At 44.7% G+C, this 14,466-nt stretch overlaps 1 protein-coding gene across 5 annotated transcripts in view; it reads right to left on the bottom strand.

Moving 5' to 3' along the window:
• Nucleotides 1-3,784, bottom strand: part of PHF20 (PHD finger protein 20) — a 41,717-nt gene extending 37,933 nt beyond the window's left edge. For 4 of the 5 annotated variants that reach the window (XM_060772396.2, XM_060772398.2, XM_060772399.2 and 1 more), the window contains exon 1: nt 3,648-3,783. The gene's annotated coding sequence lies outside the window, so the exon portion shown is untranslated. Of the gene's footprint in view, nt 1-3,647 lie in introns of all 5 variants that reach the window. The other variant, XM_060772397.2, reaches the window with a different exon arrangement.
• Nucleotides 3,785-14,466: the final 10,682 nt, after the last annotated feature.

Here is a 14,466-nt window from a genome sequence, read left to right as displayed (position 1 = left end):
TTTATCTTGAAAGTGGTAAAGATTTAATTACAAAGAAACATTAACAAGAATGGAAAAGCCAACTATAAGCAGGTTACACCCCTTGCTTTCCAGTCAATTGCCAACTCTGGATAACTCTTCCCTAACCGTTCTGACATAGATCTTCCCCTTTAAAATTAAATGACTACAGGTCAACAGACATACAAGATGCTAAACATCTTCTCTTTTGTTTTTCTCAGCAAGGAAAATATACCAAATTCAGTAGAAAAGACAACAGTCCAAAGTTCCCAAATTTTCCCAATATCCACAATAATATTCTTCATTCCAACCTCTTTCAATAGGAAAAAGGTAAGAAAAGTGAATTGAAATAACACGCCACAGTACAAATCCTTTTAATCCTGACAACAGGAGATCCATTCAATCAATGTGATTTACTACTGTTGAGTCATCATTCAGCAATCAATTAAATAGGTCTACTTGGAGCTGACCAACAAAGATGCAAGCTAGTATTACTGTTCCATGAACTACTCATCAAAAGGTCTCATAAACAATGTCCCTAAACACATTAGGAGCACTGACCTATTCAAATGATAAGCCCTAAAGGTAAGCAACTGCTAAAACTAAGCATTATATAACCCGTTATGACTGTCAAAAAGATAATACTCTCCTGCAGCTCTCAGCAATTTATCATCACCACTCCCCTTTCCTTACTACAAAAAGCAATTGCTGTCAAAGGAGAGGAGGGAACAATTATTAAGTGCAGAGTGGCAAATCAATACACCCACTAAAATACTATTTTTTTACAGAAAATTGCTCTCAAACAGATACTGACTAAAGACAGCTACTACGCAAATGAAAATAAAACCCAGTGCTACAATTTTATCATATAAAAGAAAAAAGGTGGCCCCAATCTAAAGAGCCAGTGTGATAAAGTGGCTTGAATGTTGTACTAGAACATTGGGAGACCATAGTTCAAATTCTCATGGAAGCCCACTGAGGCCCCATCTAGGCCAGCCATTTAATGCAGATTCAAACCAGTACTGAAGAAAGTGGTTTTCCTTTCGGACCGCATCTTGGCCTATGAGCCCACGAGGACCTTGAGATCGTCTGGGGAGGCCCTTCTCTCGATCCCGCCTGCCTCACAGGCACGTCTGGCGGGGACGAGAGAGAGGGCCTTCTCGGTGGTGGCCCCCCGGCTGTGGAACACTCTCCCTGCAGACATCAGACAGGCGCCCTCCCTCATGTCCTTCCGAAAAAGCCTTAAGACATGGCTGTTCGAGAAGGCATTTAATTAAGTGCTATAATAATGTGGTAAAGATGACTGGAATGGAACAAGGAATATGAGATTGGTTATGATTCCACTATGAGACGAAGCGGATTATTTAGTGTAACTTTATAATTGTTGTATTGTTAATATGTTGTTCTGTAATTGCCTTTTTGTAAATTGCCTTTTTATGTATGTTGTACACCGCCATGAGTCGCCCTAAAGGGCTGAGAATGGCGGTTAACAAATGCACCAAATAAATAAATAAATAAAAATTTTGTTATGCAAATGCTTACAAAGAAAATCTTGAAACCAAGTTTGAGGTTATGATTATAGAAACCACTGAGCACTGATGCACACTGAGGAGTTAATGTGTGGGGTGTTAATGCAGAACCCACCCCAGTTATGATAAAAGATTTTGGAAGGGGTTAATGTGTGGGGTTAACACAGAACCCACACCAGTTGTAATAAAAGTTCTGAAAAGGGTTAATGTGTGGGGTTAATAAAGAACCTACATCAGTTATGATATAGGTTTTGAAAGGAGTTAATGAGAACCCACACCAGTTATAATAAAAGTTCTGAAAGTAGTTAATGCATGGGATTAATGAAGAAGCTACACCGGTTATGACAAAGGTTTTGAAAGGGGTTAATGCATGGGGTTAATACAGAACCCACACCAGTCATAATAAAGGTTCTGAAAGGGGTTAATGCAGGGGGTTAATGCAGAATACACTCGGTTGTGATAAAGATTTAGAAAGGGGTTAATGTGTGGGGTTAATGCAGAACCCATACTGGTCATAATAAGGGTTCTGAGAGGGGTTAATGCTTAGGGTTAACGTGTGGAGTTAATAAAAAAAACCTATACCAGGCATGATAAACGTTTAGAAAGGGATTGATGCATGGGATTAACACAGAACCCACAGTGGCCATAATAAAGGTTTAAAAAGGGGTTAATGCATGGGATTAGCAAAGAACCCACAAGTATCATGATAAAGGGTCTGATGGGGTAATGTATGGGGTTGATGCAGAACCCATATTGGTCATGACAAAGGTTTTGAAAAAGGTTAATATTGTGTATAACACAGAACCCACACCAGTTATAATAAAAGTTCTGAAAGTAGTTAACACATGGGATTAATTAAGAACCTACACCGGTTATGACAAACGATTTGAAAGAAGTTAATGTGTGAGACTACTGCAGAACCCACATCAGTTGTGATAAAGGTTTTGAAAGGGGTTAATATGTGGGGTTAAAACAGAACTCACACCAGTCATAATAAAGGTTCTGAAAGGGGTTAACGCAGAACCCACCTCGGTTGTGATAAAGATTTAGAAAGGGGTTAATGTGTGGGGTTAATGCAGAACCCATACTGGTCATAATAGAAGTTCTGAGAGGGGTTAATGCTTGGGGTTAATAAAGAGCCAAGAACCTATACCAGGAATGATAAAGGTTTAGAAAGGGGCTGGTGCATGGGATTAACAAAGAACCCACAGTGGCCATAATAAAGGTTTAGAAAGGGGTTTATTTGTCGTGTCAAATAACCCCCTTTCTAAACCTTTATTATGGCCACTGTGGGTTCTGTGTTAATCCCATGCACCAACCCCTTTCTAAACCTTTATCATTCCTGGTATAGGTTCTTTATAGGTTTAGAAAGGGGTTAATGCGTGGGATTAGCAAAGAACCCACAAGGGTCATGATAAAGGTCCTGGCTGGAAGGGGGGCAGGTTAATGTGTGGGGTTAATGTAGAACTCATATTGGTCATGACAAAGATTTTGCAAAAGGTTAATGTGTGTGGATAAGGCAGAACCCACGCTGGCCACGATAATGGTTCTGAAAGGGGTTAATGTGTAGGCTTAATGCAGAACCCACATTGGTCTAATCATAAAGGGTCTGACAGGGGTTGATGCCGAAGCGTGGCTGGTGAAGATCAAGGTCACGTTACGGCTATCCTCGAAAGCCATCATCCCGGAGAAGGCTCAAGGAAGGCGCAGCTGGTGCCGTTCCCCTTTGGCTGCGGGCCACCGTTGGAAAGGGAAAGGGAAAGGAAGAGGGCGGGACGCGTGGCGAGGAGAGGAGAGGAAGCGGCCTCTCACACGAGAGCAGGCCGCCGAGCCCTACGCCCACATCCCGCCCGGCTAGAGGCGCCCGCGGGCCCGCTACCCAGCTTCCCTCCTTCGCTTTCCCTGAAGAGCAGGTCGTGAGGGAGGCTCCCTTGCGGCACAAGTAACCCTTCCACCCCTCCCAGGCCCCGGGACTCCCACAGTCACAACCGCGGCTGGTCCCCGCCCCTCTCCGCCGCCGCCGCCTTTGTGAGGGCCGCGGAGGGAGCCACGCTTTCTATTCCCCTCTCCCTCCATCCAAACAACGACTTGGAAGATGATGAAGGAGCGCCATGTCCTTACCGGGGGTCTCGCGCGGGAAGAGGCGCGAGCGAGGGAGCGGGTCCTCCTCCTCCTCCGCGCGCGCGCTCCGCTGTGAGCAGCAGCGCCACAAAATGGCCGCCACGGCTGCTGCGGCGCCCCTAGCTCGCTCGCCCGCCTGCCTAGAGAGAGAAGAAGGAGGGTCCTCCAGGGGGCGTGGCCAAGGCGAGGGGGCGTGGCGTCAACGGGACGACGGTTGGCCTAAGAAGGGAACCAACTGTCAGTCACTTCACAGCCTTTTTCCTCTCTGAGGCAGAACACAGGGAGTTGGTGCTGACTTTTGGACGGCCCTTCGACGCTGCTGGATAAAATCCCACATGATTCTCTTTGAACTGGGATATATGGCAGCAGGGCCGCAGCCAGAAAAAATATTCGGGAGGGGTTGAAATTTTCGGGGGGGGGGGTTGAAAATTTCGCGGGGGGCCCTAGGTAATTCAGCGGCGGCCCTAGGTAATTTTCAACGGTAAGCAAACAGTATTTTGGCACCCCACCCCCCCAACCAATCACTGATATATATTTTCTGTTCGTTGTGGGAGTTCTGTGTGCCATATTTGGTTCAGTTCCATCACTGGTGGAGTTCAGAATGCTCTCTGATTGTAGGTGAACTATACATCCCAGTATGTATGTATGCTCACTGGAGGGAAGGATACTAGAGACAAAGTTGAAGTACTTTGGCCACATCATGAGGAGACAGCAAAGCCTAGAGAAGATAAAGGAGCGCCATGATCTTCTGGGGAGGCCCTGCTCTCGATCCCGCCTGCATCGCAAGCACAGCTGGCAGGGACGAGAGACAGGGCCTTCTCTGTAGTGGCCCCTCGGCTGTGGAACTCCCTTCCCATGGACATTAGATCTGCCCCTTCGTTAATCGTGTTTCGAAGAAAACTAAAAACCTGGCTGTTTGAACAGGCGTTCAGATAAATAGTGCAATTGAACGATGAATATAGGAACGGATTTATGGATGACGAATTGGATCACGATTTTAGTTACGAGATGCTAATGTGTTGTTATTGATGTGTCATTATTTGTATACTAGGCTGTTAATGGTTTTAAATATTGTATGTTGTACGATTGACTTTTTTGCTCTTGTTGTGAACCGCGTTGAGTCGCCTACGGGGTGAGAAACTGCGGTATACAAGCAAAGTAAATAAATAAATAAATAAGACAATTATGCTGGGGAAAGTGGAAGGCAAAAGGAAGAGGGGCCGACCAAGGGCAAGATGGATGGATGGCATCCTTGAAGTGACTGGACTGACCTTGAAGGAGCTGGGGGTGGTGACGGCCGACAGGGAGCTCTGGCGTGGACTGGTCCATGAGGTTACAAAGAGTCGGAGACGACTGGACGAATGAACAACAACATACATCCCAGTAGCTACAACTTGCATATGTCAATGTCTATTTTCCTCAAGAGCGCCCCTGGGCAAAATCAACTATACTGCAAATGCTTACTTTGCGTAATGGGTGAGCTGCCCTGGGGGTGTTGAAGCCTGCCTCCTAGCTCACGCTGAAGCAAAGAGCACAGCAAAGGGCAGAGCAGCCTTCAATAGCCTGCAGCTCCGCCCCTGTCAACCACCTCCACCAAGTCTGGCCTCCTTAATGAGAGCATTCAACACACACACCCCAACTTGGTTGCTTCACAACATTGGCTATTCCTGCAAGTAATGACAGTGTGAATAAATTGTCAATATTTGCTTGAGATAGTGCTTACAGTTCTGGAGGGACTCTTAATTTTTTGCATCTCATAGACTTAGCATGGGGATTTGGTTCACCAGTTAAAATTCATGAGTAAACCAGGTTTTTAAAAAAAATCTGAAACATTTCGGGGGGGGGGTTGATCCCCTAACCCCTCCCCCCTCGCTACAGGCCTGTATGGCAGGACTCAGATAACACAGTTTAAAGCATATATTGTGGGATTTTCAAACTACAAGAAAGGAGATTCCATCTGAACATGAGGAAGAACTTCCTGAGTGTGAGAGCTGTTCAGCAGTGAAACTCTCTGCCCCAGAATGTGGTGAAGGCTCCTTCTTTGGAGGCTTTTAAGCAGAGGCTTGATGTCCATCTGTCAGGGGTGCTTTGAATGCTATTTTCCTGCTTTTTAGTAGGGGGTTGGACTGGATGGCCCATGAGGTCTCTTCCAACTCTATGATTCTACGGACAATGCCGGCTCTTCAGCTTAGAAATGGAGCGCACCGGGATTGTGGCGCAGTTGGCTGAGTGTCAGCTGCATTAAGATCACTCAGACCAAAAGGTCATGAGTTCGAAGCCAGCCCGGGTTGGAGTGGGTTTCCAAACAATTGTGTGTAGCCTGTTGTCAACCTTTGCAACCCGAAAGACAGTTGCATCTGTCAAGTAGGAAAATAAGGTACAACCTTAAAGTGTGGGGAGGCTAAATTAACTGATTTATGAGGCCATAAAGAAGACTCCAGCAAAGCATTCCAGCGGGGAAGCATGCAGGGAATGCGGAAGTGCTTCATCAGCGTCGCAGATGGACGATGAAAGCGACAGCTCCCCTGGTGGCCAGAAAAAAGTTAAATAGCCTCTGTGTATGTCTGTATATGTTTGTATGTCAAATTGGCATTGAATGTTTGCCATATATGTGTACATTGTAATCCGCCCTGAGTCCCCTGTGGGGTGAGAAGGGCGGAATATAAAAGTTGTAAATAAATAAATATTAATAGATGAGCACCAACCCCCAGAGTTGGACATGACTGGACTTAATGTCAGGGGAAAACCTTTACCTTTGTGTTGTTCCTTTGTGTTGTACCTTTACCTTTATATGTGTTGTACCTTTACCTTTGTGTTGTACCTTTACCTTTATATGGCAATTAAAGTGGTTTCAAGCTTCAAATACAGACACACACATATTTGGACACACATTTGGATGGAGTTACGCTTAAAAAAATGAACCTGCTCTAATTTACATACAAATCCAATTTAAGAACAGACCTACAGAACCTAACTTCCTCATAACTTGGGCACTGCCTGTATTGTATATATGGGCATGATGGGATATTTTGGAGATGGGAGCCAAGTCTGAACATGAAATTCCATGTATGTGTCGTGCACATCTTATATACAGAACCTGAAGGGGTAAAATATTTTAATCCTTGTGTGCCTGAAACAAAGTATATGTCCACTGAACCACCAGAAAGCAAAAGCACCACTATCTTAAGACACTTAAATAGAGAATTTCTGATTCTGAAATATTTTCAGTCTCTGGATAAAGGATGCTAAACTTGTACTATAACAGTGTTGTGTCACAAGCACAAATAGGCAGGATTATTTTTAATATATTTGTGTTGTTTTGATAATATTATGTTTATGTATGTTTTGGTGTTTGTTACTTGAGTCGCCTTGGGGAGATAGAGCTGTATATAAATAAAGTTTTATTATTAGTTTTATTATTATTTTCCACCTTGATATTCTGGGTTATATGGCCCTGTGTAGTAAGTAGTTTTAAGGGGTGACTGGAAAGTGTAGGACAGGCATGGGTAGACTTAGGCCCTCCGGGTGTTTTGAACATCAACTCCCACCATTCCTAGCAGCCTCGAGCCCTTTCCTATTTCCCTCAGGCAAACTTGGGCCCTCAGGGTGTTTTGGACTTCAACTCCCACCATTCCTAACAGCCCCAGGCGCCTTCCTTTTTCCCCTCAGGCAATCTTGGGCCCTCTGGATGTTTTGGACTTCAACTCCCACCATTCCTAGCAATCTTGGGGCCTTTCCTTTACCCCCTCAGGCAACCTTGGGCCCTCCGGGTGTTTTGGACTTCACCTCCCACCATTCCTAACAGCCTCAGGCCCTTTTCCCCTTCAGGCAAACTTGGGCCCTCTGGGTGTTTTGGACTTCAACTCCCACCATTCCTAACATCCTCAGGCCCTTTCCTTTTTCCCCTCAGGCAAACTTGGGCCTTCTGGGTGTACTTCAACTCCTGTACTTCAACTCTGTACTTCAACTCCTACCATTCCTAACAGCCTCAGGCCCTTTCCTTTTCCTCCTCAGATGCTTAAGCGGCTGAGGGGGGAAAGGAAGAGGCCTGAGGCTGTTAGGAATGGTGGGAGTTGAAGTCCAAAAAACCCAGAGGGCCAAATTTGGCCCCTGCCTGGTGTACTAAATATTGTGGTGATTTTTCAAAACAATCTTTGAAACTGCATTACATTGTTTATGTAGATGTGGCCTTATTGGGTTTCCAGGACGGGTGAGGATTCGAAGCCTGGTCTCCCAATGTCCTAGCATAATATTCAAATCATTATACCACATTGGCTATTTAGATAAGAGATAACAGAAATGGAAAACACATACTTAGATGGCTTCTATTAGGCACAATGGCTGAGGCGGTAGTTTTGGGATGTCTTGAGAGGGCACCAAAATGTTAATGTATTAGTGTATGTTTACTCTTGTATAGACAGATTGAATATGTGGAATTTTCGGCCTCGGCTATTAGAAGGGCTAAGCGGGACATCCCTAGGGATACAAAGGTGCTTGTTTATAAAGCTGTTGTCCTCCCAACCCTGCGATATGCCTGCAAAATGTGGACTGTCTACAGACGTCACAATCAATTCTTGGAATGATTCCTTCAGAGTTGCCTCTGAAAATCCTGCAAATCTCTTGGGAAGACAGGCAGGCAAATGTCAGCATGCTGGAAGAAGCAAAGACCACCAGCACTGAAATGATGCTCCTACGCCATCAGCTCCTACGACTTCAACTCCCACCATTCCTAACAGCCCCAGGCGCCTTCCTTTTTCCCCTCAGGCAATCTTGGGCCCTCTGGATGTTTTGGACTTCAACTCCCACCATTCCTAGCAATCTTGGGGCCTTTCCTTTACCCCCTCAGGCAACCTTGGCCATGCTGTCCAAATGCCTGATCATAGTCTCACAAAGCAGTTACTGTACTCCCAACTCAAGAATGGAAATCTATGTTGGTGGAAAAGAAATTTAAAGATGGACTTAAAGCTAACCTTAAAAACTGTGGCGTAGACACCGAGAACTGGGAAGCCCTGGCCGTTGAGCACTCTAACTAGAGGTCAGCTGTGACCATCAGTGCTGTGGAATTCAAAGAGGCACAATGCAAGATGAAAGGGAGAAGCATGCTAAGAGGAAAACACATCAAACCAACCATGATTGAGACTGCCTTCCACCTGGACACTAATGTCCCCACTGTGTAAGAGCATGTGGGTCAAGAATGGGACTCCACAGTCACCTACGTATCCACCGCCAAGACATTGCATTTGGAAGGCAATCATACTTGGACAATGAGGGATCGCCTATAATAATCATCATCATCTTCTTCTATATATATAAATTTTTTAGGGGCATCCAACGAGGAAACAAAACTCAAAAACCCCCCAACGAAACTTAACCAAAATTCCCATGCCCATAACACAACCCACAAGGTACAAACATATCTACTCAAAATGAAAAACAACACAACAACACACTCACAAAACGGCAAAACAACAAAACTCAAAAATCCCCCAACGAAACTTAACCAAAATCCCCGTACCCATAACACAACCCACAAGGTATAAACATATCTACTCAAAATGAAAAACAACACAACAACACACTCACAAAACGGCAAAACAACAAAACTCAAAAATCCCCCAACGAAACATAACTAAAATCCCCGTGCCCATAACACAACCCACAAGGTACAAACATACCTACTCAAAATGAAAAACAACACAGCAACACACTCACAAAACGGCAAAAGAACAAAACTCAAAAAAACCCCAACGAAACTTAACCAAAATTCCCATGCCCATAACACAACCCACAAGGTACAAACATATCTACTCAAAATGAAAAACAACACAACACACTCACAAAACGGCAAAACAACTGAGCATGCGCATTGGCGCCCAGCCGCAAGTTCCATCGCGCGCGCACATGGCCTTCCGGCCAACGTTCCCTCTGCGGAAACCATGCCCACTCCAAGCCCCGCCACACCGCTTCCCGCACACACACACACCCCCTGCCGCACACACACACGCAACCCCACGCTCCATCACTCCCCCCGCCGCCGCACACACACAGGCAACCCCACACTCCATCACTCCCCTGCCCCAATCTTACCTCCTTTTACTTCAGGCCACCTCCAAACCCCACCCCGCCCCTTCCCGCCCTGTCAAAATCTAGGAAAGACAGGAAGGAAGGAAAGAAGGAAGAAAGAGAAAGGGAGGTAAAGAAAAAGGGGGAAGGAAGGAAAGTTAGAGGAAGAAGAAAAGGAAAGAAAAGGAAAGATGGAAGGAAAGAAAAGAGAGACAGCAGAAGAGAAAGAAAAAGGGAGAAGGAAGGAAAGAGATAGAGAAAGAAGAGGAGAAGGAAAGATGGGAAGGAAGGAAGGAAGGAAGGAGGGAGGGAGGGAGGGAGGGAGGGAAAGAAGGAGAGAAAGAGGGAAGATTGGCCACAGCAACACGTGGCGGGTAAAGGTTGTTATTTCTATTATTATTATGATGATGCTATTGTTCCTATGAGACCCTTTTAGGGGGAATGGGAGAGGTGTCAGGTCCCAGAGGCAATGCATTGCATTATTGTTATTGTTATGATGGTGGTGAAATAAAAGGAAATAAAAAATGAAAGAAGGAAGCAAACAGGGAGGGAAGAAAGGCAATGGAAGAAAGGGGGAGGGAATGAAGGAAAGAGAGAAGGATGAAACCAAGTAGTGAAAGAAGGAAAGAAAGAAAGAGGGAGAGAAGGAAGAAAGGAGAGAAAGGGGGAGGAAAAGGGGGAAGGAATAGGTAGGTACCTCTCTTTCATAATAGTCCAGATATCTACCTCAACTTTGATAAGTTTTACTATAGGCCACAGCAACGCGTGGCAGGGCACAGCTAGTTATTTATATATTGCTCTATCTCCCCTAGGGGACTCAAGGCGGTTTCCACAGACAAACATGAAACACATAGAGTAGCCATTAAAATATAACCTGTTAACAGATCCTATGTATATAAGTCCAATAAACCAATTTAATTTTGCAAACGCCCCACTTATATGTGGGCCAGGTCAGGTTGAAAGGGCTGATCAGGGTTCCTGTAGAAGTAATAAAGGTCAGGGGAACGAGTAAAGTGCCGGAAGTGGACCTGATTTCTGGACAGGGTAGGGCCTGGGGCTACTTTTTCCAGTGCCTTTTTGCAATTTTGAAGAGGAAGATCTAGGCCGGAAACCAGTGTCATGACATGGAGGAGGACGTGGAGGGAACGGACAAGGGCCTTAGAGGCCAGGGGCATCGGGCCTGGGACTAGTCTTTATCAAAGTCCTGATGAAACTACCAGGTCTTCAAGTCATTCCAAAAAGAGGCAAGTGATGGGGCTTGTCTTAGTTCCCTAGGGAGGGCGTTCCAGAGGTGAGGGGCCACCACCAAGAAAGCCCTTTCCCTCATCTCCACCAACCGTGCTTGAGACATTGGCGGGAGTGAGAGGAGGGTCTCCCTGGTAGATCTTAGATTTCGCGCTGGCCTAAGTAAGTAAGGATTTGATTACTATGCACCTTGACTTTGTGGAAATATTTTTTTTCTTCTTCTGCCTCAGGTAGCAACACTTATTAAGCTGGCATTTTTCAGCAGGAAGACCTCAGTCGGCCGAGTTACGAAATCAGGAAGAATCCTGCTTACGGTTACTATTTTCCACCCCCTCAGACCAGAGCATTCAGGTTACACGTTGCGCAAATCATAATTACATGTGTTATTAATTTGCATTGTAATTATGCAAATTTAACCCATTAACTGTTGCATTTATCCTACTAGTGTGTCTCAACCATGATGCCCTTTTAATAACTGCTTTGCAGAAGAAAAAGCGTTTAAAGTACTGGAATTGAAATAGACCCACATCCAAATTCCTGCCATCAGATTAATGGGATAACATATATAGAGGATTGTAAAGATAAATGTACAATCCACACCTCTTTTCTTTGCCTTTTTCTTTACCCTGTACTTTGTTCTTCTCAATATATTTTTATGTTTTATATGCTAAACTTTCACATAGTTTTATATTCCATGCTATTAATTATGACTAGTTTTATTTCTGGTGATTTAAATTGTTTGACTTGTTATGTGTTTTATGATTATTTATGTTATTGTTTCATTATAAGCCTCTCTGAGTCCCTTTGGGAGATGGGGCGGAATATAAATAAAGCTTCATTCAGTCATTCATTGTGATTCTAGGCTGCATCAATAGGAGCATCATGTTTAGATCTAGGGAAGTAATAGTCTCACTCTATTCTGTCCAAGCTTAGCTGTCTGAATGTACCTCCCTATATCAACCATCTCAGGCTCTAAGATCTTCTGGGAAGGCCCTGCTCTTGGTGTGGCTGGTGGGGGCGGGGGACAGAGCCTTCTTAGTGGTGGCCCTTCAACTGTGGAACTCCCTCCCCATTGAAATTAGATCACCCCCTCCCTCCTGTACTTTAGAAAGCAAGTTAAAACCTGGCAATGGAACTGAGCATTTCGAGAGTAGTATTGGACTATATGCAGCTATAAAGTTAATTGCAGTGTGATTGGAACAGCTTCTAGATTATGATTTTGGGTCCAGGTGCAATGTTTTTAACAGCTTATTTAATGTATCTATAGGATAGTGTTTTATGTTTTTCATGATTTTAATGCTCAGTGTATATTGTATCTGTATGTTTTTATGTTAATGTGGCATTTTGGAAGAAGCTCTGGGTCTTGTGTGGGGTTGAGATAGAGCAGGGTAAAAAGACAGTAAATAAATAAATAAATATTCCGCTTTGGTCAGAACAATTGAAGAAGGATATGGACAAGCTGGAACATGTCCAGGGAAGGGCGATTAAAACAATCAAAAGTTTGGAAACCAAGCTCTGTGAGGAGTGGCTAATGGAGCTGGGTATGTTTAGCTTGGAGAAGAGAAGGCGGAGCGGGGACATTGTAGCCATGTTTAAATAGTTGAAAGAATGTAAAATTGAGAAGGGGGCAGACTTGTTTTCTGTTGCCCTAAAGATTAGAACATGGAACAATGGATTAAAATTGCAGGGAAAAAGATTCCATGTATTGTCGATTCCACCTAAACATTGGGAAGAACTTCCTGATTGTAAGATCTGTCCAACAGTGGAACTCTCTGCCTCAGAGTGTGGTGGAATCTTCTTCTTTGAAGGCTTTTAAACAGAAACTGGATGGCCATCTGTTGGGCATGCTTTGATCATATTTTCCTGCATGGCAGATTGGATAGTTGCTGGGGTCTCTTTAATTCTATTATTCGGTTTATTCTATTATTCTTGTTCCTTGTCCTTCCATGCAGCTCTCACCCTCTTCCCACTTTCCTCTATCATTTTCCCTCTCCTCTTCGAAGTGTGCCAGGCCCCTTGCTCCCTGCTGGTTCCATCTCCCATTTTCCTTCTTCTTACCCTGTGACGTTGTTGTTGTTCATTCGTTCAGTCGTCTCCGACTCTTCGTGGCCTCATGGACCAGCCCACGCCAGAGCTCCCTGTCGGCCGTCACCACCCCCAGCTCCTTCAAGGTCAGTCCAATCACTTCAAGGATGCCATCCATCCATCTTGCCCTAGGTCAGCCCCTCTTCCTTTTGCCTTCCACTTTCCCCAGCATAATTGTCTTCTCTAGGCTTTGCTGTCTCCTCATGATGTGGCCAAAGTACTTCAACTTTGTCTCTAGTATCCTTCCTTCCAGTGAGCAGCCGGGCTTTATTTCCTGGAGGATGGACTGGTTGGATCTTCTCGCAGTCCAAGGCACTCTCAGCACTTTCCTCCAGCACCACAGCTCAAAAGCATCGATCTTCCTTCGCTCAGCCTTCCCTAAGGTCCAGCTCTCACATCCGTAGGTTACTACAGGGAATACCATGGCTTGGACTAGGCGGATCTTTGTTGCTAGTGTGATGTCTCTACTCTTTACTATTTTATCGAGATTGGACATTGCTCTCCTCCCAATAAGTAAGCGTCTTCTGATTTCCTGGCCACAGTCTGCATCTGCAGTAATCTTTGCACCTAGAAATACAAAGTCTGTCACGGCCTCCACATTTTCTCCCTCTATTTTCCAGTTGTCAATCATTCTTGTTGCCATAATCTTGGTTTTTTTGACGTTCAGCTGCAACCCGGCTTTTGCGCTTTCTTCTTTCACCCTGTGACACAAACCTTAATTTTCTTCGACTTTCCATCACTTTATAATGTCTTGCTCTTTCCCTCTCCCACTTTAACTCTTATGCTCCCTTGACATTCCTCCCTTACTTGCTTCCACATGAGCTCTGCGAGTGCAGCATTCTTCCGAATGAAGCAGAGAATGTTTAAGAATTAGGACATTTGTAGGGAGACCAAGATGCTTGTTTATAAATGTATTGTCCTCCCAACCGTGCTATATGCCTGCGAAACGTGGACCGGCTACAGATGTCACACCTAACTCCTGGAACGATTCCATCAGAGTTGCTTCCAAAAAAATCCTGCAAATTTCCTGGGAGGACAAGCAGACAAATGTCAGCATGCTGGAAGAAGCCAATACCATCAGCATTGAAACAATGATCCTATACCATCAACTCTACTGGACTGGCCACATTGTCCGAAAGAAAGCACAATTACTGTCTTTCAAAGCAGTTACTCTACTTCCAACTGAAGGACAGAAAACAGAAGGTTGGTGGCCAGGAAAAGAGATTTAAAGATAGGCTTAAAGCTAACCTTAAAAACTGTGGCATAGACACTGAGAATTGGGAAGCCCTGGCCCTTGAGCGCTCTAACTGGAGGTCAGCTGTTGCCAACAGTGCTGTGGAATTAAAAGGGGTACAAACTAAGAGCAAAAGGGAGAAATGTATCAAGAGGAAGGCACTTCAAGTCAACCCTGACTGGGCCACCTTCT

Source organism: Anolis sagrei, chromosome 4 (genome assembly GCF_037176765.1).
Source record: "Anolis sagrei isolate rAnoSag1 chromosome 4, rAnoSag1.mat, whole genome shotgun sequence".
Classification (NCBI taxonomy): Eukaryota; Metazoa; Chordata; class Lepidosauria; order Squamata; family Dactyloidae; genus Anolis; species Anolis sagrei.
This window is presented reverse-complemented; position numbering and strand designations above follow the sequence as displayed.